We start from the raw sequence: 25,921 nt of genomic DNA, 5'->3' as shown, positions 1-25,921 counted from the left end.
TCTCATCTCCACCACACAGGACAAGTTTGCATCTGTTATAGTTTTGGAGAAAATTGTGGTCATTTCATTTATGCGCGAATGTGTTTAGATTGCTATTATATTGCATTTGGCACATGGTGATGATTATCTCGAGAGTGCAAAGTAGCCAAATGAAACTTTTACTGGATTTCCACTTACTTTATCAAATCTCATCTCCACCACACAGGACAAGTTTGCATCTGTTATAGTTTTGGAGAAAATTGTGGTCATTTCATTTATGCGCGAATGTGTTTAGATTGCTATTATATTGCATTTGGCACATGGTGATGATTATCTCGAGAGTGCAAAGTAGCCAAATGAAACTTTTACTGGATTTCCACTTACTTTATCAAATCTCATCTCCACCACACAGGACAAGTTTGCATCTGTTATAGTTTTGGAGAAAATTGTGGTCATTTCATTTATGCGCGAATGTGTTCAGATTGCTATTATATTGCATTTGGCACATGGTGACGATTATCTCGAGAGTGCAAAGTAGCCAAATGAAACTTTTACTGGATTTCCACTTACTTTATCAAATCTCATCTCCACCACACAGGACAAGTTTGCATCTGTTATAGTTTTAGAGAAAATTGTGGTCATTTCATTTATGCGCGAATGTGTTCAGATTGCTATTATATTGCATTTGGCACATGGTGACGATTATCTCGAGAGTTCAAAGTAGCCAAATGAAACTTTTACTGGATTTCCACTTACTTTATCAAATCTCATCTCCACCACACAGGACAAGTTTGCATCTGTTATAGTTTTGGAGAAAATTGTGGTCATTTCATGTATGCGCGAATGTGTTCAGATTGCTATTATATTGCATTTGGCACATGGTGACGATTATCTCGAGAGTGTAAAGTAGCCAAATGAAACTTTTACTGGATTTCCACTTACTTTATCAAATCTCATCTCTACCACACAGGACAAGTTTGCATCTGTTATAGTTTTGGAGAAAATTGTGGTCATTTCGTTTATGCGCGAATGTGTTCAGATTGCTATTATATTGCATTTGGCACATGGTGACGATTATCTCGAGAGTGCAAAGTAGCCAAATGAAACTTTTACTGGATTTCCACTTACTTTATCAAATCTCATCTCCACCACACAGGACAAGTTTGCATCTGTTATAGTTTTAGAGAAAATTGTGGTCATTTCATTTATGCGCGAATGTGTTCAGATTGCTATTATATTGCATTTGGCACATGGTGACGATTATCTCGAGAGTGCAAAGTAGCCAAATGAAACTTTTACTGGATTTCCACTTACTTTATCAAATCTCATCTCCACCACACAGGACAAGTTTGCATCTGTTATAGTTTTGGAGAAAATTGTGGTCATTTCATTTATGCGCGAATGTGTTCAGATTGCTATTATATTGCATTTGGCACATGGTGACGATTATCTCGAGAGTGCAAAGTAGCCAAATGAAACTTTTACTGGATTTCCACTTACTTTATCAAATCTCATCTCCACCACACAGGACAAGTTTACATCTGTTATCGTTTTGGAGAAAATTGTGGTCATTTCATTTATGCGCGAATGTGTTCAGATTGCTTTTATATTGCATTTGGCACATGGTGACGATTATCTCGAGAGTGCAAAGTAGCCAAATGAAACTTTTACTGGATTTCCACTTACTTTATCAAATCTCATCTCCACCACACAGGACAAGTTTGCATCTGTTATAGTTTTGGAGAAAATTGTGGTCATTTCATTTATGCGCGAATGTGTTTAGATTTATATTATATTGCATTTGGCACATGGTGATGATTATCTCGAGAGTGCAAAGTAGCCAAATGAAACTTTTACTGGATTTCCACTTACTTTATCAAATCTCATCTCCACCACACAGGACAAGTTTGCATCTGTTATAGTTTTGGAGAAATTGTGGTCATTTCATTTATGCGCGAATGTGTTCAGATTGCTATTATATTGCATTTGGCACATGGTGACGATTTGCTCGAGAGTGCAAAGTAGCCAAATGAAACTTTTACTGGATTTCCACTTACTTTATCAAATCTCATCTCCACCACATAGGACAAGTTTGCATCTGTTAAAGTTTTGGAGAAAATTGTGGTCATTTCATTTATGCGCGAATGTGTTCAGATTGCTATTATATTGCATTTGGCACATGGTGACGATTATCTCGAGAGTGCAAAGTAGCCAAATGAAACTTTTACTGGATTTCCACTTACTTTATCAAATCTCATCTCCACCACACAGGACAAGTTTGCATCTGTTATAGTTTTGGAGAAATTGTGGTCATTTCATTTATGCGCGAATGTGTTCAGATTGCTATTATATTGCATTTGGCACATGGTGACGATTTGCTCGAGAGTGCAAAGTAGCCAAATGAAACTTTTACTGGATTTCCACTTACTTTATCAAATCTCATCTCCACCACATAGGACAAGTTTGCATCTGTTATAGTTTTGGAGAAAATTGTGGTCATTTCATTTATGCGCGAATGTGTTCAGATTGCTATTATATTGCATTTGGCACATGGTGACGATTATCTCGAGAGTGCAAAGTAGCCAAATGAAACTTTTACTGGATTTCCACTTACTTTATCAAATCTCATCTCCACCACACAGGACAAGTTTGCATCTGTTATAGTTTTGGAGAAAATTGTGGTCATTTCATTTATGCGCGAATGTGTTCAGATTGCTATTATATTGCATTTGGCAAATGGTGACGATTATCTCGAGAGTGCAAGGTAGCCAAATGAAACTTTTACTGGATTTCCACTTACTTTATCAAATCTCATCTCCACCACACAGGACAAGTTTGCATCTGTTATAGTTTTGGAGAAAATTGTGGTCATTTCATTTATGCGCGAATGTGTTCAGATTGCTATTATATTGCATTTGGCACATGGTGACGATTATCTCGAGAGTGCAAAGTAGCCAAATGAAACTTTTACTGGATTTCCACTTACTTTATCAAATCTCATCTCCACCACACAGGACAAGTTTGCATCTGTTATAGTTTTGGAGAAAATTGTGGTCATTTCATTTATGCGCGAATGTGTTCAGATTGCTATTATATTGCATTTGGCACATGGTGACGATTATCTCGAGAGTGCAAAGTAGCCAAATGAAACTTTTACTGGATTTCCACTTACTTTATCAAATCTCATCTCCACCACACAGGACAAGTTTACATCTGTTATCGTTTTGGAGAAAATTGTGGTCATTTCATTTATGCGCGAATGTGTTCAGATTGCTTTTATATTGCATTTGGCACATGGTGACGATTATCTCGAGAGTGCAAAGTAGCCAAATGAAACTTTTACTGGATTTCCACTTACTTTATCAAATCTCATCTCCACCACACAGGACAAGTTTGCATCTGTTATAGTTTTGGAGAAAATTGTGGTCATTTCATTTATGCGCGAATGTGTTTAGATTTATATTATATTGCATTTGGCACATGGTGATGATTATCTCGAGAGTGCAAAGTAGCCAAATGAAACTTTTACTGGATTTCCACTTACTTTATCAAATCTCATCTCCACCACACAGGACAAGTTTGCATCTGTTATAGTTTTGGAGAAATTGTGGTCATTTCATTTATGCGCGAATGTGTTCAGATTGCTATTATATTGCATTTGGCACATGGTGACGATTTGCTCGAGAGTGCAAAGTAGCCAAATGAAACTTTTACTGGATTTCCACTTACTTTATCAAATCTCATCTCCACCACATAGGACAAGTTTGCATCTGTTAAAGTTTTGGAGAAAATTGTGGTCATTTCATTTATGCGCGAATGTGTTCAGATTGCTATTATATTGCATTTGGCACATGGTGACGATTATCTCGAGAGTGCAAAGTAGCCAAATGAAACTTTTACTGGATTTCCACTTACTTTATCAAATCTCATCTCCACCACACAGGACAAGTTTGCATCTGTTATAGTTTTGGAGAAATTGTGGTCATTTCATTTATGCGCGAATGTGTTCAGATTGCTATTATATTGCATTTGGCACATGGTGACGATTTGCTCGAGAGTGCAAAGTAGCCAAATGAAACTTTTACTGGATTTCCACTTACTTTATCAAATCTCATCTCCACCACATAGGACAAGTTTGCATCTGTTATAGTTTTGGAGAAAATTGTGGTCATTTCATTTATGCGCGAATGTGTTCAGATTGCTATTATATTGCATTTGGCACATGGTGACGATTATCTCGAGAGTGCAAAGTAGCCAAATGAAACTTTTACTGGATTTCCACTTACTTTATCAAATCTCATCTCCACCACACAGGACAAGTTTGCATCTGTTATAGTTTTGGAGAAAATTGTGGTCATTTCATTTATGCGCGAATGTGTTCAGATTGCTATTATATTGCATTTGGCAAATGGTGACGATTATCTCGAGAGTGCAAGGTAGCCAAATGAAACTTTTACTGGATTTCCACTTACTTTATCAAATCTCATCTCCACCACACAGGACAAGTTTGCATCTGTTATAGTTTTGGAGAAAATTGTGGTCATTTCATTTATGCGCGAATGTGTTCAGATTGCTATTATATTGCATTTGGCACATGGTGACGATTATCTCGAGAGTGCAAAGTAGCCAAATGAAACTTTTACTGGATTTCCACTTACTTTATCAAATCTCATCTCCACCACACAGGACAAGTTTGCATCTGTTATAGTTTTGGAGAAAATTGTGGTCATTTCATTTATGCGCGAATGTGTTCAGATTGCTATTATATTGCATTTGGCACATGGTGACGATTATCTCGAGAGTGCAAAGTAGCCAAATGAAACTTTTACTGGATTTCCACTTACTTTATCAAATCTCATCTCCACCACACAGGACAAGTTTGCATCTGTTATAGTTTTGGAGAAAAGTGTGGTCATTTCATTTATGCGCGAATGTGTTCAGATTGCTATTACATTGCATTTGGCACATGGTGACGATTATCTCGAGAGTGCAAAGTAGCCAAATGAAACTTTTACTGGATTTCCACTTACTTTATCAAATCTCATCTCCACCACACAGGACAAGTTTGCATCTGTTATAGTTTTGGAGAAAATTGTGGTCATTTCATTTATGCGCGAATGTGTTCAGATTGCTATTATATTGCATTTGGCACATGGTGACGATTATCTCGAGAGTGCAAAGTAGCCAAATGAAACTTTTACTGGATTTCCACCTACTTTATCAAATCTCATCTCCACCACACAGGACAAGTTTGCATCTGTTATAGTTTTGGAGAAAATTGTGGTCATTTCATTTATGCGCGAATGTGTTCAGATTGCTATTATATTGCATTTGGCACATGGTGACGATTATCTCGAGAGTGCAAAGTAGCCAAATGAAACTTTTACTGGATTTCCACTTACTTTATCAAATCTCATCTCCATCACACAGGACAAGTTTGCATCTGTTATAGTTTTGGAGAAAATTGTGGTCATTTCATTTATGCGCGAATGTGTTCAGATTGCTTTTCCATTGCATTTGGCACATGGTTATCAGGTAACAAGCACACAAAATCATAAAACTGAACTGGGGGTAAAAGTAACCAAAGGTACATAGCTATGTCTGGCAGTGGTCTGCAGACAGGATGGGCATAAAAAGGGTGTGGTGTCTTCCCATTGGTTGTAGCTGAATGATGGTGAGCCGTAATCAAGTGCAGCATTGGGCCGTGCACATTTTTTCTCCCGGTTCTTTTCCGTGTTCACACTATATGTGGTTCCACTATGTATGGAGTTCCATTATTTCTTGTTTTTTATTTGTCATGTCTGATCAACTGGTTACATTATGTCTGATTACCTTGTCTAACCTTTTTTTCTTCCTTTTCTTTACTCTCCAGGTTCCCATAGTCACGTGAAATATCCTTGCTGCACTTGATTATGGCTCACTATTCACTATAGGATGTCTTTAAATTGGTTTCAAATTGCATTTGGCGCATGGTGACGATTATCTCGAGAGTGCAAAGCACACTGGCCACCGGTGATGAAAAGTGTGTGCAAACTCATGTATGTCAGAGGAACGGGGCAAAGCTCAATGTTTTGTTGAGTCCCTTTGGGACCAGCGTGTCCAGGCGGTGAATCCAACGTGCCTCACATTGGGCAAGCATTTTTTTAAGGTTACCACCCCTGGACCCGCTGCTCACCATGTCAATGCCCCACACCTCCATCAGTGCAGAGTTACAATTATGGTAGATCTTAAAGTGTCGAGGCAGCGTTTTAAGTAATGTATTGTCTGTAATAGATTTAGCTGCCTTGATGTCATGGAAATGCTTCCTGACCCTAATGCAGAGCTCACGGGAAGTGAGCCCCACATAGATCAGGGAGCATGGGCACACAGCAAAGTACACCACGTGTGTGGAGACGCACGTGATGTATTTTCTGATTTGAAATGTCTGAGCTCCATCAGACGAGAAGAATGTCATACTACGAACCACGTTTCTACAGGCCAAGCAGTGGCCACACTTATAACAGCCCACAGTTGGGCCTCTGGTACCAAATGGATTACGGGCAGGGGGGACATAGTGGCTTGCCACCAGGATGTCTCGCAAATTCTTGGCCCACCCCATAGACTGTCATAGGTATAGGCCTTATCTGTGATCAGTCCCATAGACTCTCATAAGTACAGTCTCTATCTGTGATCAGCCCCATAGACTCTCATAGGTATGGGCTCTGTGATCAACCTCATAAACTCTCATAGGTACGGGCTTTATCTGTGATCAGCCCCATAGACTCTCATAGTTACGGGCTTTATCTATGATCAGCCCCATAGACTCTCACAGGTAGGGGCCCTATCTGTGATCAGCCCCATAGACTCTCATAGGTATGGGCTCTATCTGTGATCAGCCCCATAGACTCTCATAGGTACAGGCTCTATCTGTGATCAGCCCCATAGACTCTCATAGGTAGGGGCTCTATCTGTGAGAAACACGGATAAAACTCGGATGAGAAAACCAGACATCAGAATATACAGTGATGATCTGTGTAATGTCTAATCTTGTTCCCACTTATTGCGCTGCACAATCATCGCATGCCCTCCTGTAGTGCCCCCCATGCCCCATACAGACCACCATCCACATGATGTCTAATAACACATGGATAAAAGTACACGGGTAAATTTACATGCGAGGTATAGACAGAGAAACAACTGATGAGTCTGGCATTGACCATTTCACTGATATCACGAGGACAGTGCAGCAGCCAATCTGTGAGCTCAGCAGCTCTGAGTGGGGCGTTCGGTTTACACTGGCAGAGCTCACTGATTGGCTGCTGCACTGTCATTGTGACCAGTGAAATGGTCAATACCAGACACTAGCGGCAGAGACTGGCCAGTAGACCCATGGACGGGGAAGGAGGGGACAGCAGGGTTTGTATTTTTTTTTTACACTGAAGTGAACTCTTGGACGAAGATTAAGTGAAAAATCTACTTTAGGGTCTGTGCACATGACTCGCCCACCCCAGGGCTATGGGACACCCGGTGCCGGGCCGGACTAGTCCGGTGGTAGTCAGTGGTGGCTGGGCCCGGCTCAGTGGCCCTGGTGGGTGTCAGTAAAATATGTGGCTTGCTTATTAATGGTTGTGTTCGTGACGCCACCTGTGGTCTGCGGCTATTAAGCCGGCGCTGCTGTGTGAGGCCTCCGGGATGGTGTTATGGCAGCAATGGTGATACTGCTCCCCACAGGTGGAGCAATGCCCGGGGCACAGTTGGTGCTTGTGAATGTCTATGCAGATGAAATAACAGAGACCACTTCAAGGGTGCAGTTCAAGTTCTTTACTCACAGTTCTTGTCACAGCTGTAGGGACCCTTGGACTGCTGGGACCACTGTCAGGGACCTCCGCCGTTTCTGGGTGATTCTGAGAGTGAAAGCCGGTACCCTTCTCTTAGTGTCTCTTTCTTCTGCTGTCTTCCTTAGCCTTGCCTTTGTTAGGATGGACCTGGCTTGGCCTCCACTACAGCCTCCAGGCTGGGGGGTCACCTGTCGGCTGATTACCCCTTTTCTGGAAGTCTGCTATGGGTTCTGGCCCTGGGAGTCTACAACCTTCCCTGGGCCTCGGTTTTTACTGTTTGGAGATTGTCTTTGCACTCCTCCAGTCTCTAGGGACCGTCCCCTGTCGCAGCTTGATCACTCCACCGATGTTAATGTGGAACAGGCCACCGCAGCCTACAACTACCCGTGGCGCCTCTAGGCCCTCTCCTTGGTACCTCTAGGACTGCTCATGGTACCTCTAGGACTACCCATGGCCCTGCGACTCCTTCTGTCTCCTACGTGGTGTCACCTGGACCTCTGGGTCCCAGGATCTTCACCAGGAAGCGTCTCCTTCTGTTTCTCTGCTCCTGTCTGACTTGGAGCTTTCTTTCCTTCTTTCTTGTCTTTCTTTTCTCCTCCTTGCCTGCCTCCAGCAGGCCTCCTCCTCCCTCCTTTCTCTCGTTCTTCTTCTCCAACTACATGCTCACTCTCTCACTCCCTGAGGTAGACTGAAACTAACTTGACCTTCCTTTCTCTATCTGCTCTCTGGTGGCTCCTCCCACCTCCCCAGTTGCTAAGCTACCACCCTATGGGAGCAGGGATGGGTCTTACGGCCCCTCTCAGCATGCAGCATGGGAGGGTTTTCTGCCACTATCCCTGGTCGCAGTGTGTTCCTAGCAATGGGTGTAGTGTGGATTTACCAGGGGACCGGAGTTCACTCTCTTCCTCTCTCAGAATGGGGCATCACACCGCTGGATGGGGTGCAATGACCTGTGGCGACGGAAGCCTCAGGGGCGCCACACACACTGGGAAAATTGCTTTTCTTAAGAAAAATCTGCACCCTTTGGCAGAATTCCGCACCAGAGTCAAAAACGTACCCGGCACCCGCATGCGTTTTTTCCGCGAGTTGAAATTCTGCAGCAAAACGTATAGGAAAAAAAATGCAGTGAGCGCACAGCATTTTGATTTTCCCATAGATTTTGCTGGGGAAGGACTGCAGAAAGGTTATGAACAAAAGCTGCACTTTTTTTGCAGCAAAATCTGCGGCAAATCCGCGCCAAATAACCGCAGTGTGCGCACAGAGCTTTAAGGTTGTGATGGGGTCACTATGACTGGTGGCATTGTCCTATGGTTACAGTTCAGTACAGTGTCTGGACAGGAGCACCGTGCAGCAGTGTCAGTGAACTGTGTCAGTGCAGGAGCACCGTGCAGCAGCGTCAGTGTACAGTGTCAGTGCAGGAGCACCGTGCAGCAGCGTCAGTGTACAGTGTCAGTGCAGGAGCACCGTGCAGCAGTGTCAGTGTAGTGTCAGGGCAAGAGCACCGTGCAGCACTGTAAGTGTACAGTTTCAGGGCAAGAGCACCATGCAGCAGTGTAAGTGTACAGTGTCAGTGCAGGAGCACCGTGCAGCAGTGTCAGTGTACAGTGTCAGGGCAGGAGCACCGTGCAGCAGTGTAAATGTACAGTGTCAAGGCAGGAGCACCGTGCAGCAGTGTCAGTGTACAGTGTCAGGGCAGGAGCACCGTGCAGCAGGCGTCAGTGTACAGTGTCAGGACAGGAGCACCGTGCAGCAGTGTCAGTGTACAGTGTCAGCGCAGGAGCACCGTGCAGCAGTGCTAGTGTATAGTGTCAGGGCAGGAGCACCGTGCAGCAGTGTCAGTGTACAGTGTCAGGGCAGGAGCACCTGACACTGCCTGGTGCGCCGGGTGCTGATGCCGACCCTGTTCAGAAGTTAGAGTCAGTTCAAAGGTGGTAACTAGCCCCTCCTGAGCTGTATGTGCCCCTCCTGAGCTGTATTGGCCACTTAGAACTGAATGTCCCCTCATGAGCTGTATGTGCCCCCTAGAGCTGTGTATGCCTCCCTGAGCTCTATGGGCCCCCCATAGCTATATGTGCCCCCCACTAAGCTGTCTGAGCTCCCAGAGCTGTATCCCACCCACCCCAGTAATGTGTTTGCCCTCCAGAGCTGTATGCCCCCAGTAATGTATATGCCCCACAGTAACGTGTATGACCCCAGTGCTGTCTGTGCCTTGGTTATATCTCACTGCTACAAAATATATATTTATATATATTGAGGCTTTGACTTCATCATTATTTATAATCATTTAGCCATCGGATTTTGCACATTATATTTGCCTGCTGCTATTTTCCCACTGAGTTGCCGCTTTGCTGCTATATTTATGTTGGGTGCTATATTTATCACCAAAGCCAGAACTCACTGGAGGCAACGCAAGAAGAACTCGTATTGGAGAAAGATTTTATTAAATTACCATCAGCAAAAGTATAAACCACATTTAAAAGACAAAAACAGATAAGCTGCCGGGCATCGCCTCTTCTTCTGAGCTTCTTGGAGGACAGGTTGCTCCTCTGTCGGCAGCCATGCTTGTTCTCTGAAGTCCTCCTGAAGGCTCCTGAGGGTTGGTCTTCCCGGTCTGCAGCTCCTCTTGATTTGCTGAGAGATCAGAATGCCTTGGAGATATGCCGCCTTCAGTTAAGGAAAGAAAGAGAGGAAAAAAAATGTGATTTACTAACAAGAAAGCTAAAAATCGTATATGAAGTATCATGTAACCCTGCAAGCTGCACAAAAAGCACAATAACTTAAGTGTTGTAGTGTGTCGCCCTGGACAAGCCAGGGGCCACAGAGCACAACACCTACACACCAAACACTCCCTGCAGGCACATCAAGGTGAGACACAAAACCCTTGTTGCCTTCCTCCAGGGGCTGATGTCCACACCAGGGGGTGGAGCCAGGCGGTTGGTCTCCGCCCACCGAGGAGTTCACAGTCCTGGAGGCGGGAAAGACAGGCAGTCTAGTTTGGAGGAAGAAGTGGAAGGAGGTGAAGTAGAGAGATAGAGTTTGGAGAGGAAAGAGTTCAGTTTTGACAGTGAAAGTGGAAAGAGTAAAGTGACAGCTAAAGAGCCTGAAGTTGGTCCGGGTGTGTGGCCCGGACAGAACAGCAAGGTTGGCAGACGGTGGTGACCGTCTGCAGGAGTGGCCTATTGGAGTTTGCCGTAAGGACCGTGGACGGGCGGTGGCCCGGTGGTACCGGACCGGTACACAAGGAGGAGCTAGCACCATTGGCAGGGGCTTTTCGGACCCCGGCAAGGCTAGGAGTCGCCGTGAAGTTGCCGAATCCGTTAGTGAAGGGGACCTCCGGGTTTCCAAACAGACAAGTCCCGACAGAAGGCAACCGTCCAACCATGAAGGGGAGATACCGCCACCGCCAAGGGCAACCGTTTCCCAGGGCCAGCGCCTGCGGGCAAAAGGGGCTCCTCCGGCCCACATCCAGGTCGAGGAGCGGGTTACCGGTGGGAACCCATCGGAATAAACATAGAACAGGGAGAGACAGTCATCACTAACCTGCAGGGAACAACAACACCGCAGCCGTCCGAGGGACCCGTCCATCCAGCCGCTTGTTTTACCGTGAACTGTGTCATCATCATTGGGCTGAGTGAGTACCTCCGTGCTGTGCAGCACAGCGCTGCTCCTGCGACCCTGCACCTCACCAGGCCCCGCAACCCGCCTGCCATCCACTCCTACCCCATCACCGGGCCCCGGGACAACCAACCCCCTACCCACGGAGGTGAGAAATAACAACAAAGCTGCTCCCTGTCTCCGCTCCCGGGATCCCCGTCCAGAGCAGCGGTGGTGTCCACACAATCACCACAACCGTGGGTGGCGTCACGGACAATATCCCCAAAACCAAACCACCCCTTTTCACTCACGGGCGAGGAGCGCCGCTCGAGTCCCCGGGATCCGGCCCATCGCTCGAGCCACCGAGCAGCAGCAGCCGCATGGGAAATGTGAGTCACACTGCTGAGAAGTTGTGGACGGTTAGCTCTGGAGATCAAGTTTCATCAATGGTTGTCTCCACTCAACCAGCAGCCAGGGAAGGCCGGGTGTGACAATGATGCAAACATGGGTGCGGCCCTTCGCCGTGACAATGTGACACACGTGCCTTGTGTGGCTCACGTGTTGAACCTGGTTGTCCAGCAATTTTTAAAGCACTATCCTGGCCTACATGGCCTTCTGCAGAGGGCACGGTGTAACACCTTCCTTAATCCACACACTCAGATGGGCTGTAAAGGATAGGCTAGAGGGAAGCCACTCACGAGTTGGTCGCTGTGGGTTTACGATGGGTAAATGTGTGGATCTTGCCCCCCTCATCCTTTTGTATAACCAGATCTAAAAAGGTGATAGAATTCTGATCACAGGTATGGGTAAATCTCAGGCCTAGGGAGTTGTTATTGAGGCCCTTGACAAATTTTTCAAAATCAAAAATAGACCCTGTCCAAAGGATGAGGATGTCATCAATGTATCGGACCCACAGTCCGATACATTGATGAGATTCCTCATCCTCCCCCCCAAAAACTACTGTTTCTTCCCACCAGCCCAGGTACAGATTGGCGTAACTGGGGGCACAAGGGCTCCCCATTGCTGTACCCCTGAGCTGGTGGAAGTACTTAGTATTCCTCAATACAGGGGAGTGGTGCTGTCCTTCTTCTTTAACAGGACCAACGGAGCTTCCCAGAGGCTACAACTGTCAGGGATAACCCCAGCCTCCTTCATGTTGCTCAACATGTCCTTGGTACACTGGTAACGTGCAGGTAGTATTGGCTTATATCTCTCTTTGATGGGTGGGTGTGCACTTGTGGGGATGTAGTGTTTGACCCCTTTTATTCTCCAAAAGTCTAGCGGATGTTTGCTGAAGACTTGCTCGTATTCTTGCACTACCCTGTAGACCCCCTTCTTGTGATGTGAAGGTGTGGACTCTCATGGGCACTCTTCCCTTCCGTATTAATGAATAAAACTATGATGTAAATAGCATATAGATACCCTACAAATGCAGATAAAGGTAGGGTATGAGAAAAGGGGGAAGAGAGAAACAGGAAAATAGTGTAATAAAGTATACCTTCCAGGTGGGAGAGGAAATGGCAGCACAGCCAGTGGAGGTGAAGCAAGGGGAGCCTGCAACTAAAGAGTTGAGAGAGTCACATGGTGACTGAGCCTGATTGTAACGGGAGCATAGAGGTGCCGATCCTGTCTTACCTGCGTTGGTGTAGAAGTGGGTGTCCTGTGGTGGAGTCAGCTGTGTGCAGTGGTGGCCGTTGGTTCTTTTATGTGCGACCATAGTAATAGCTGCGCCCACTTCCTGTATGGGAGTGGAATGCAGTGAGGCTAATGGAATGCACGCCTGCGCCTGCGCATTTGTGTTTAACGTCGCGCATGTGCAGAATGGAGAAAAGGCTGCGCTCACTTCCTAATGAAAGGGAGTGAGACGCAGCTGGGAAGGGAAGGGAAAAGATTAGGGTTTGGGGATGATGAAAGGGCTTTCTACGGGTAAGGATGGCAAAGGGTTGCAGTGACGGAAAGTCAGGCAGCCTGTCCTGTCCTGTCCTGTCCGTCCGTCTTTTTGTATCATGAATTGGAAAGACTGCAAGGGAGAGGGGAGGTGTTTGTGCCCAAAAGGAGGAGTTATTCACATTCAGTGGGCGGCGGCTGCAGAAAGCACTATTCTTCTTGTTTTTGCTCTGCAAAACAGCCTTTTCAAGGGTTGGCTTGGGTGACAAAATGTCTTCTGTAGGCGTGGGTTTGTCTCCCTCTCCCTAAGATGTGTCCGGTATAGGCCAGGGTGCCACTCAAGGCTGTAACCAATTCGGGTTATAGCTTCTCGGCCTTTTGGCTAAGATCAAGTGTAGTTTCGGAGGACGCTACTTTGGTCGGTACTGGAAGGTAGCTGGGATTGCACGACTGCCGGTCTTGGGGGAGTGTGTGCGCCTTCCGATGACACATAGCCCTCTTGGGCCTGGACGGTTCCCAGGCAACGGGAGGCGATCACCTTTGTTATTTTGAAGTCCTACTGATAAACAGAAAAAAAAAAAAAAAATCTGTTCTTAGTTTAATATCTGATACGTCCCCTATCTGGGGACCATATATTAAATGGATTTTTAGAACAAGGAGATGGAAAAAATCTTGCTCTGTCCACTCCACGCATTGACCTGGTATTGTAGTACCTCCAGGACCGGTGCACCCCTTCTTAATCCAGTTTCCAAAAGCAGAACTCAATTCACCTGATTAAAATGAACCCAATTAGTGAATTGAAAGAAAGCAAACAACTTTATTTGCACCTTAATTTAGCCAATTCACTTTTCACACTTTCACCCTTTTTTTATCTTTCACGCCTTTTACTTGCTTTATTCATCCAAAAGCTGCGCCAATTAGCAAACTCATCTCCACTCAACTTGACCAACTCTGCTATGTCCCGTGCAGTATCTTGTTCTCAGTCTTATCTAGATCATTTGCAATTGAATAGAATAGATCCCTTTTGGACACATTAGATTCAGCTGCTGCAGTGACTGCAGGTGTTAGAAGATGCAGATTTGGCATCAGGTGCTGTCTACCAGATTCCACTCCAATTAAAGGTTCCATGTTTATTCCTACCATGCATTGTTTTTCGGTGTTTTCTTTGAGCAATGATGATGTCTTTAGTGATCTGTTGGCTCCCTCTCCTGGAGGAAGAGTTTGCTTGCTCTTGGACTTTCAAAAAGAGAGGTCATGATAGACATTTAGCTTCTGAGCCCAATTGGGGACAGTCTAGTGTGATGAATGTCTTGCAACCTGCTGCGAAGCCTGATACCGCAATATAAGGAACGTCAAATACTAAGAATGGGCGGCCTATGAAAGAATTAGTACTTTCATTAAGCATACTCAAAACGGCTAATTGGGAATAGACAAACTGTAAAAAGCCCTCTGAGACAGCCCCTTTCTAATCTTTGTTAGTAAGCTTTTCTGTAGTCTGCCTGTTGATGTATTTTCCGTTTCAACAGTGCACAACATGAAGTGACGGAACACTGGCTTGTCACAATGTCCCCCGCTGACATCACAATAGCGCTGCTGCCTAGAAAGCCAGCTGTGCAGCAGAAGTTGCTCTTTGGGTGGGATGGTGGGCTAATGTATCTATTCCTGCTTGGTGTGAGTTTGACATGATCTAGAGCAACGAGTTCCAGCGGCTGGCGGTTGATTATTGGCTGTAATGGGGCTTTCTGGCTGGTGCCAGCCTTTCTTCTTAGCACACAGGAACCACAATCCCTACACCATGCTTCGATGGATTCTCTCATCCCAGCCCAGTAAAACTACATATTTCACACAGTTATAAGCAGCCCATGGGCATTCACCTGGATTAAAACCCATAACAGCTCATAGACCAAACAATCAATCTAACACTGGACCAAAGACAGGAAGCTAAATCCACTGCCTGTGGTAACTAACTTAATCCTATAGGCTACTCACACAACAAACCCAAGAGAAAGGAAAAAAACATGGCTTCGATTATCCATCCAATGAAAACCCATAACCATTGTGAGCCATTGGACAATGCAATTGCACACATGGTGACATGGTGCACGGCCCACTGAATCAAGTCTGTACTTCATATTCACGGTTTAAGCCCTTGGGTTCTAATGTGTCCAGAGTACATATCCAGAAAGATTCCCTTTCTTTGTGCTAAGCACAAGTCAACAATACGTTGTAAGCAGATTCTATTACCAGTCCCACACCATTTTGTAACGCATAATCACACAGTGGCCCAATTAAGATTCCAAGTCATCGAACATGTTCCAGCCATACGCAGAAGAGGCGATAGAATTAGGAAGCTCAAAGAAAGGGAACCTTTCTGGATATATACTCTGGGCACGTTGGAACCCAAGGGCTTAAACCATGAATATGAAGTACAGACTTGATTCATTGGGCCGTGCACATTTTTTCTAACGCCCGGTTCTTTTTCGTGTTCACACTATATATGGTTCCACTATGTATGGAGTTCCATTCTTCCTTGTTTTTTATTTGTCATGTTTGTCATGTCTGATCAACTGGTTACATTATGTCTGATTACCTTGTCTAACAGTTTCTTCTCCCCTTTCTTTACCTTCCAGGTTCCCATAGTCACGTGAAATATCCCTGTTGCACTTGATTACGGCTCACTATTCACTATAGGATGTCTTATATCTAACATCACACTCTCACCCATCAGCACTCTATAGGTTTGTATAAGGTATGCACTTACACATCCGGTCCTCTATAGGTTTTTCCACTTATGTAACACTATCCCTATGATCATTCATAACTCATACCCTTGTAGTCAATTACAACCTCCCCCCTCCCCCCTCCCCTTCTTCACAAATGCGCAGTCGCAGGCGTGCGTTCCATTAGCCTCACTGCATTCCACTCCCATACAGGAAGTGAGCGTAGCTATTACTACGGTCGCATATAAAAGAACCCACGGCCACCACTGCACACAGCTGACTCCACCACAGGAGACCCACTTCTACACCAACGCAGGTAAGACAGGATCGGCACCTCTATGCTCCCGTTACAATCAGGCTCAGTCACCATGTGATAACGCTCTCAACTCTTTAGTTGCAGGCTCCCCTTGCTTCACCTCCACTGGCTGTGCTGCCATTTCCTTCCCCCCCCTGGAAGGTATACTTTATTACACTATTTTCCTGTTTCTCTCTTCCCCCTTTTCCCATAACCTACCTTTATCTGCATTTGTCGGGTATCTATATGCTATTTACATCATAGTTTTATTCATTAATATGGAAGGGAAGAGTGCCCGTGAGAGTGCTGAACTGCGGAGAGCAAAAGGTTAAGCTGCCCCGATTTGCCACCATTGATAAGCTGTTCACACATGTGCTATCCATACAGTCCCCCGCTGACATCACAATAGCGCTGCTGCCTAGAAAGCCAGCTGTGCAGCAGAAGTTGCTCTTTGGGTGGGATGGTGGGCTAATGTATCTATTCCTGCTTGGTGTGAGTTTGACATGATCTAGAGCAACGAGTTCCAGCGGCTGGCGGTTGATTATTGGCTGTAATGGGGCTTTCTGGCTGGTGCCAGCCTTTCTTCTTAGCACACAGGAACCACAATCCCTACACCATGCTTCGATGGATTCTCTCATCCCAGCCCAGTAAAACTACATATTTCACACAGTTATAAGCAGCCCATGGGCATTCACCTGGATTAAAACCCATAACAGCTCATAGACCAAACAATCAATCTACCACTGGACCAAAGACAGGAAGCTAAATCCACTGCCTGCGGTAACTAACTTAATCCTATAGGCTACTCACACAACAAACCCAAGAGAAAGGAAAAAAAACATGGCTTCGATTATCCATCCAATGAAAACGCATAACCATTGTGAGCCATTGGACAATGCAATTGGACACATGGTGACATGGTGCACGGCCCAATGAATCAAGTCTGTACTTCATATTCACGGATTAAGCCCTTGGGTTCTAATGTGCCCAGAGTACTGATCCAGAAAGATTCCCTTTCTTTGAGCTAAGTACAAGTCAACAATACATTGTAAGCAGATTCTATTACCAGTCCCACACCATTTTGTGCCTCATAATCACACAGTGACCCAATTAAGATTCCAAGTCATCGAACATGTCCTAGCCATACACAGAGGAGGCGATAGAATTAGGAAGCTCAAAAAAAGGGAATCTTTCTGGATATACTGTATACTCTGGACATATTGGAACTCAAGGGCTTAAACCATGAATATGAAGTACAGACTTGAATCATAGGGCCGTGCATGGACATAATAGACATAATTCTAATAGGCAGGACAGGTAATAAGGAGCACAAGGGATATGCTAAAATGTGTTGTGTGACAAGACAGACACAGGAAAGGACAGGATAACAGGTGTAGGGACCAACAAGGTGAGACAAGGGGTATCAGGATAAGGTAAAGTAGGTATGAATGTAGTAATGGGGCAGGCATAGGGAATTGTATGCGAATCTGAATTACAATAAGTCACTAAGGAATGGAATATGTGAGTGTGTGCCTAATGTAAACTAATATTGTACTGGCAAAATTATAGATGGAAAGGGAGAAGGGGAGGGGGGAGAGGGGAGGCTGTAATTGACTACAATGGTATGAGTTATGAGTGATCATAGGGATAGAGTTACATAAGTGGAAAAACCTATGAAGGACCGGATGTGTAAGCGCATACCTTATACAAACCTATAGAGTGCTGACGGGTGAGAGTGTGATGTTAGATATAAGACATCCTATAGTGAATAGTGAGCCGTAATCAAGTGCAACAGGGATATTTCACGTGACTATGGGAACCTGGAAGGTAAAGAAAGGGGGAAAAAACTGTTAGACAAGGTAATCAGACATAATGTAACCAGTTGATCAGACATGACAAACATGACAAATAGAAAACAAGGAAAAATGGAACTCCATACATAGTGGAACCATATATAGTGTGAACACGAAAAAGAACCGGGCGTTAGAAAAAATGTGCACGGCCCAATGAATCAAGTCTGTTCTTCATATTCATGGTTTAAGCCCTTGGGTTCCAACGTGCCCAGAGTATATATCCAGAAAGATTCCCTTTCTTTGAGCGTCCTAATTCTATCGCCTCCTCTGCGTATGGCTGGGACATGTTCGATGACTTGGAATCTTAATTGGGCAACTGTGTGATTATGCGTCACAAAATGGTGTGGGACTGGTAATAGAATCTGCTTACAACGTATTGTTGACTTGTACTTAGCTCAAAGAAAGGGAATCTTTCTGGATATGTACTCTGGGCACATTAGAACCCAAGGGCTTAAACCGTCAATATGAAGTACAGACTTGATTCATTGGGCCGTGCACCATGTCACCATGTGTGCAATTGCATTGTCCAATGGCTCACAATGGTTATGTGTTTTCATTGGATGGATAATTGAAGCCATGTTTTTTTCCTTTCTCTTGGGTTTGTTGTGTGAGTAGCCTATAGGATTAAGTTAGTTACCGCAGGCAGTGGATTTAGCTTCCTGTCTTTGGTCCAGTGGTAGATTGACTGTTTGGTCTATGAGCTGTTATGGGTTTTAATCCAGGTGAATGCCCATAGGCTGCTTATGACTATGTGAAATATGTAGTTTTACTGGGCTGGGATGAGAGAATCCATCGAAGCATGGTGTAGGGATTGTGGTTCTTGTGTGCTAAGAAGAAAGGCTGGTACCAGCCAGAAAGCCCCATTACAGCCAATAATCAACCGCGAGCTGCTGGAACTCGTTGCTCTAGATCATGTCAAACTCACACCAAGCAGGTATAGATACACGTATGCACTTACGATGGTAGACAACTACTCAAGATTTATGGTTGTGGTACAAGTTAAAGATCTAATGGCACATACTGCAGCGTAGTTCGTCCAAGCACACTTATGCAGACCTCATGGCTACCCAGAGAGAGTCCTCACAGATCAAGGCCCTGCCTTTGAAGCGGAAATCTTCAAGGAGTTCTGCAGCTTTTACCGATGCAGGAAGATATGCACTACACCTGTTACGGGGGGCTGTCTGATAATAACCTAAAGGAGTATCAGACAGTCAGGGTCCACCGTGCAAAGACTTTGCTGCAGACTATGGCAGAGTGCAATACCTCTGTTAACTCACAGAAGGATATAATAAGTAAAGCAATTCCTCCCTTACTTGGAGGGTGTGTGGAATGATCTCTGTTAATAATCACAGAGACAAAGGCAATGTGTGCGAAATGGCACCTACCTAGGTCCGCTCTTCTAGTGGTGCAAAAGAGACGAACAGCAGCGTAAGCCGCACAAAGCTCCTACCTGCGTTCGCTCCACTAGTGTGCGAGGACACGAACCACTAAATATGGCACCTGCCTAGGTCCGCTCTTCTAGTGGTGCAAAAGAGACGAACAGCAGCGTAAGCCGCACAAAGCTCCTACCTCTGTTCGCTCCCCTAGTGTGCGAGGATACGAACAACTGCCAGACGCAGTATAAGGAACGTTACCCTAGCGGCAACGTCCACCTACGAGTAGAATCACAAGGCCCAGCCAGACCATGTGCCTCAGGCACCTGCCTATGTCCGCTCCCCTAAGAGGTAAGGATACGGACAGCAGCCGAAGCTGTAAGGTATAAGAACGCTACCCTGCCGGTAGCGCTCACCTAGCATAGACAGAGGAATGCCTAGAGGAACGCGCACAGAGCGTCTACTCATATGCATGAACCAAGAGGACTGAGCACCATGCGGCGTGTGTCAGGGTCTTATATAGACTCTGTGCCTCATCCAAGATGGAGGACACCAGAGCCAATCCGCTGCCAGAACGACAGGAGTGACGTCATGCTGGCCTATCACCGAGCAAGACGTCACAAGCACATGACCAGCGACCAATCGGCATAGAAGGTGTCAGAGACATGTGACCTCGTGTCAGCGATGATGTCACCCGCACATGTGCAATGGCTCCAAGATTGGACTTAGTCTCCGGCGCTCGCACATGTGCAGTAGCAAGAAATCTGGACTTAGTCTCCAGCGCTCGCACATGTGCAGTAGCAAGAAATCTTGACTTAGTCTCCAGCGCTCGCACATGTGCAGTAGCAAGAAATCTGGACTTAGTCTCCAGCGCTCGCACATGTGCAGTAGCAAGAAATCTGGACATAGTCTCCAGTGCTCGCAGCAACCGTAACAGTACCTCCCCCTCAAGGGCCCCCCTCCCGGCGACGCAGGTAATCGGCAACTAAGTCGGGAGCATGGACAGCCTCCTCGGGCTCCCAAGAGCGATGTTCCGGGCCATAGCCCTCCCAATCTATCAAGAAGAACCTGCGCCCTCTAACCATCTTAGAACCTACTATGGCTCGTACCTCATAGCTAGAGCGAGAGGAATCAGAGGCAGGAGAGTGCGCTTCACGAGCGTGAGGTAAAATAGCCGGCTTTAGCAGTGAGACATGGAATTTGTCATGAATCCTAAGATGGACAGGTAACTTCAATTGATAGACTACAGGATTTACCTGTCGAAGAACCTCATAAGGACCCAGGAAGCGAGGAGCAAATTTGACAGAGCTCACTCTAAGTCTCACGTGTTTTGCAGAGAGCCACACAAAGTCCCCTGGAGAAAAGACAGGAGCCGGGCGACGAAACCGATCGGACACCGTCTTCATACGGTCCTTAGCTGCTTGGATCGACTCTTGAGTCCGATCCCAAACCTCTCTGGCATTAGTTGCCCAGTCGGCCACAAGAGGAGGAGGTGCAGCAGCGGGAAATGGTACCGGTACCCTAGGGTGTTGCCCATTATTGAGTACGAACGGTGTCTGCCCAGTGGCCTCAGCCAGCGAATTGTTAAGGGCAAATTCTGCCCAGGGTAGGAGGGAGGACCAGTTATCGTGGTTCTCAGCAACAAAGTGTCGAAGGTATATAATCATAGATTGATTGGTACGTTCAACCAAACCATTAGTCTCCGGATGGTATGCCGAAGAGAGATTCAACTCAATTTGCAGAAGGCTACAAAGATCTCGCCAGAAACGGGAAGTAAATTGCGGGCCTCTATCACAAATGATACGATCTGGCATCCCGTGAAGCCTAAAGACATGCTTGAGGAATAGTTTGGCTAGTACCCTGGAAGATGGGATTCTCGATAACGGTACGAGATGAACCATCCGGGAGAAATGGTCCGTAATGACCCACACAAATCTATGTCCCTGTGAACTTGGAAGATCACCCACAAAGTCCATGCCTACCACCTCCCATGGTCTATCTGGCACTGGTAAAGGATGCAAGAGCCCAGCCGGTCTCTGCCGTAATGGACGGTTGCGAGCACACGAGTAGCAGGAACCGACATATCTCTTGACGTGGCTGGCTAAGTGTGGCCACCAATACCACCTCTCCAGTAACTCTCGTGTCCGCCTAATACCAAAATGCCCACCCACCTTTGAGGTGTGGGCCCATGACAGTATATCATTCTGTCGATCAGGCGGAACAAAGGTCTTGCCCGGTGGGATTTGGTCTAACGTCACAGGGGAGAGCGTATGAAAAACCCTGGAGGGAAGGATAAGATGAGGTTCGTCAATCTCTTCCTCGGTAGAAAGCATAGAGCGAGACAGGGCGTCTGCCTTGTTATTCTTACTCCCAGACAGATAGTTGATGGAGAAGTGAAAGCGGGAGAAAAACAAGGACCAGCGGGCTTGGCGAGGATTCAGACGCTGGGCGGTTTGTAAGTACGTCAGATTCTTATGGTCTGTATAGACCTGGAAAGGATGTTTCGCTCCTTCCAGCAAGTGACGCCACTCCTCCAAGGCTAATCTCAAGGCGAGCAGTTCCCTATCCCCAATGGTATAGTTTCTCTCTGCTGGTGAAAAGGTTTTAGCAAAGAAGAAACACGGCCTTTTTCTACCTGCACCGTTCTTTTGATACAAGACCGCACCAGCACCCACTGAAGAGGCATCAACCTCTAAGAGGAAGGGCTTACTCTCATCGGGTCTTTGAAGAACGGGAGCAGTTGAAAAGTGTCTTTTTACTGCCTCAAAAGCCTGAGATGTCTCAGTAGACCAGGCTTTGGGATTAGCACCTTTCTTAGTCAAGGCCACCAAAGGGGCCACCAAAGTAGAAAAATGGGGTATGAACTGCCTGTAATAATTTATGAATCCTAAGAAGCGTTGCACCGCCTTCAAGGAATGAGGTTCGGACCATTGCAGGACAGCAGAGAGCTTCGCAGGATCCATAGCCAGACCCTCTTGTGAGATAATGTAACCCAAAAAAGGCAATGAGGATTGCTCGAATACACATTTCTCGAGTTTAGCAAACAATGAGTGCTCCCTTAAACGGGAAAGGACACGAACGACATCCTGACGATGAGTCTCCAGATCAGGAGAAAAAATCAGGATACTGAGGATAACAGTAAATCCCTGAACACATCGTTTACGAAGTCCTGAAATACTGCGGGTGCATTACATAACCCAAAAGGCATGACGAGGTATTCATAGTGACCGTCTCGGGTGTTAAAAGCGGTCTTCCATTCGTCACCCTTTCGAATTCGTACCAAGTTATACGCACCCCGCAGATCCAACTTCGTAAAAACTTGAGCTCCTCTCAGTCTGTCAAAGAGCTCCGAAATTAAAGGTAATGGGTATTTGTTCTTTATTGTGATTGCGTTGAGACCCCGGTAATCTATGCAGGGACGCATATCACCCTCTTTCTTCCGAACAAAGAAAAACCCAGCTCCCGCGGGAGAGACAGACTTACGAATGAACCCCTTCTTTAAACTCTCTCTTATATAGGTCGACATGGCCTCCGACTCAGGTATCGACAGGGGGTAAACCCTGCCTTTAGGTGGAACCGAACCTGGGATAAGGTCTATGGCACAGTCATACGGCCTATGGGGTGGAAGAACCTCAGCACCCTGTTTGGAGAACACGTCAGCGAAATCCAAATATGGTGTAGGTATGGGAGAGAGATCAGTGGATGCAACCGCAACGACCTTAGGTGGTAAGGGAAGACATCGGGACTGACATTTCGAACCCCAACTAATAATGCTGTCAGACTCCCAGTCAATGTGAGGAGCATGAGTCCGAAGCCATGGAAGACCCAGAAGGACGTCGTCTATACCCTCAGGCAAAACAAGAAAAGAAATCTCCTCTATGTGACCCTGAGACAGGGAAAGGCGCAAGGGAACTGTCCTCAATGTAATGGAGTCAGACAACATAGTTCCATTAACAACACGGACAGGAATAGGCGCCTCTAACATGATAGAGGGAATATTGTGTCCCTTTACAAATCCTGAGGACACAAAAATCCCGTCAGCTCCGGAATCCACAAAAGCCATAATAGGCCATGTATTCTCAGATAACGAGAGCTGACCTGGGATACAACACTTAGAGGGTGCAGAAGACGTCTCTAGTAACCCCCCTCTAATGGTTACTAGGCCAGGGAGTTTCCCTGACGACTAGGACACTTGTTGGCATAGTGCCCAGCCTGACGACATACGTAACATATAGGAGGACCAGACTTGCGTAGTCTGGAGAACGTATGACCTAACTCCATAGGAGTGGGAGATGTTTCAGATGCTGAGGAAGATGATAGTGGACCCTCAACAACTGGAATAGCCCGATGCTTAGGGCGTGAGGAAGAGACCTCGAGTCTACGTTCCTTATGGCGTACATCGATTCTCGTTGCTACTGTGATCAAGTCCTCCAGAGAAGCAGGGACCTCACGAGTAGCAAGAGCATCCTTGACATAGCCTGCCAACCCTCTCCAGAAGATAGGAATCAACACCTTCTCTGGCCAATCTAGTTCTGCCACCAGAGTTCTAAAAGCAATGGCATAAGAACTAGTGGATAACGAACCCTGAGATAGATCTAACAGTCTCAGGGCCGCATCATGGGTAACCTGCGGACCCATGAATACCGCCTTAAGAGCATCAAGAAAGTCTTGATGTCTCAGAGTAACCACATCAGAGCGCTCCCATAGGGGAGTCGCCCATTCTAAGGCTTTGTCCTGAAGTAAGGAGATGATAAAGCCTACTCTGGACCTCTCCGTAGAGAAGCGAGAAGAGTTGACCTCTAGGTGTATCTGACACTGACTAATGAAACCACGACATGATCTGGCATCGCCAGAATATCTGTTTGGCAGAGCAAGTCGAGGATCATGTGCAGATGTCACCATGGTCTGAGGTTTATCCTCTATACTCTTGAGCCGTGACTCAAGTACTTGTATGTAACGGTGTAACTGCTGATATTCTGCCATAACTGCCAGACCCTTGGCTCAGTCCTAATGTTACGGGGGGCTGTCTGATAATAACCTAAAGGAGTATCAGACAGTCAGGGTCCACCGTGCAAAGACTTTGCTGCAGACTATGGCAGAGTGCAATACCTCTGTTAACTCACAGAAGGATATAATAAGTAAAGCAATTCCTCCCTTACTTGGAGGGTGTGTGGAATGATCTCTGTTAATAATCACAGAGACAAAGGCAATGTGTGCGAAATGGCACCTACCTAGGTCCGCTCTTCTAGTGGTGCAAAAGAGACGAACAGCAGCGTAAGCCGCACAAAGCTCCTACCTGCGTTCGCTCCACTAGTGTGCGAGGACACGAACCACTAAATATGGCACCTGCCTAGGTCCGCTCTTCTAGTGGTGCAAAAGAGACGAACAGCAGCGTAAGCCGCACAAAGCTCCTACCTCTGTTCGCTCCCCTAGTGTGCGAGGATACGAACAACTGCCAGACGCAGTATAAGGAACGTTACCCTAGCGGCAACGTCCACCTACGAGTAGAATCACAAGGCCCAGCCAGACCATGTGCCTCAGGCACCTGCCTATGTCCGCTCCCCTAAGAGGTAAGGATACGGACAGCAGCCGAAGCTGTAAGGTATAAGAACGCTACCCTGCCGGTAGCGCTCACCTAGCATAGACAGAGGAATGCCTAGAGGAACGCGCACAGAGCGTCTACTCATATGCATGAACCAAGAGGACTGAGCACCATGCGGCGTGTGTCAGGGTCTTATATAGACTCTGTGCCTCATCCAAGATGGAGGACACCAGAGCCAATCCGCTGCCAGAACGACAGGAGTGACGTCATGCTGGCCTATCACCGAGCAAGACGTCACAAGCACATGACCAGCGACCAATCGGCATAGAAGGTGTCAGAGACATGTGACCTCGTGTCAGCGATGATGTCACCCGCACATGTGCAATGGCTCCAAGATTGGACTTAGTCTCCGGCGCTCGCACATGTGCAGTAGCAAGAAATCTGGACTTAGTCTCCAGCGCTCGCACATGTGCAGTAGCAAGAAATCTGGACTTAGTCTCCAGCGCTCGCACATGTGCAGTAGCAAGAAATCTGGACTTAGTCTCCAGCGCTCGCACATGTGCAGTAGCAAGAAATCTGGACATAGTCTCCAGTGCTCGCAGCAACCGTAACAACACCCTACCATGCCCAAACCAATGGTCATCAACCTGCTCAAGACTCTACCCCATATTCCAGATGTGGACCTACAAGTGATTTATAGAGGGGTAACAATACGTTGGGATCACGGGATCTAATCTCTCTTTTTATACACCCTAAAATCTTGTTTGCTTTAGAATAAACAATAACATCATCAAGGTATAGCAGTACCGTTTCAAAGTTTTGGTGTCCCAAGCAGCATTCCATCAGCCTCTGGAAGGTTCC

General features: G+C 46.2%; 1 pseudogene; it reads left to right on the top strand.

The window, feature by feature from the left end:
* Nucleotides 1-13,810: 13,810 nt before the first annotated feature.
* LOC142271627 (U2 spliceosomal RNA) lies at nt 13,811-14,012 on the top strand (annotated as a pseudogene).
* Nucleotides 14,013-25,921: the final 11,909 nt, after the last annotated feature.

The sequence above is a fragment of the Anomaloglossus baeobatrachus genome, unplaced genomic scaffold (genome assembly GCF_048569485.1).
Source record: "Anomaloglossus baeobatrachus isolate aAnoBae1 unplaced genomic scaffold, aAnoBae1.hap1 Scaffold_338, whole genome shotgun sequence".
Taxonomy (NCBI): domain Eukaryota; kingdom Metazoa; phylum Chordata; class Amphibia; order Anura; family Aromobatidae; genus Anomaloglossus; species Anomaloglossus baeobatrachus.
This window is presented reverse-complemented; position numbering and strand designations above follow the sequence as displayed.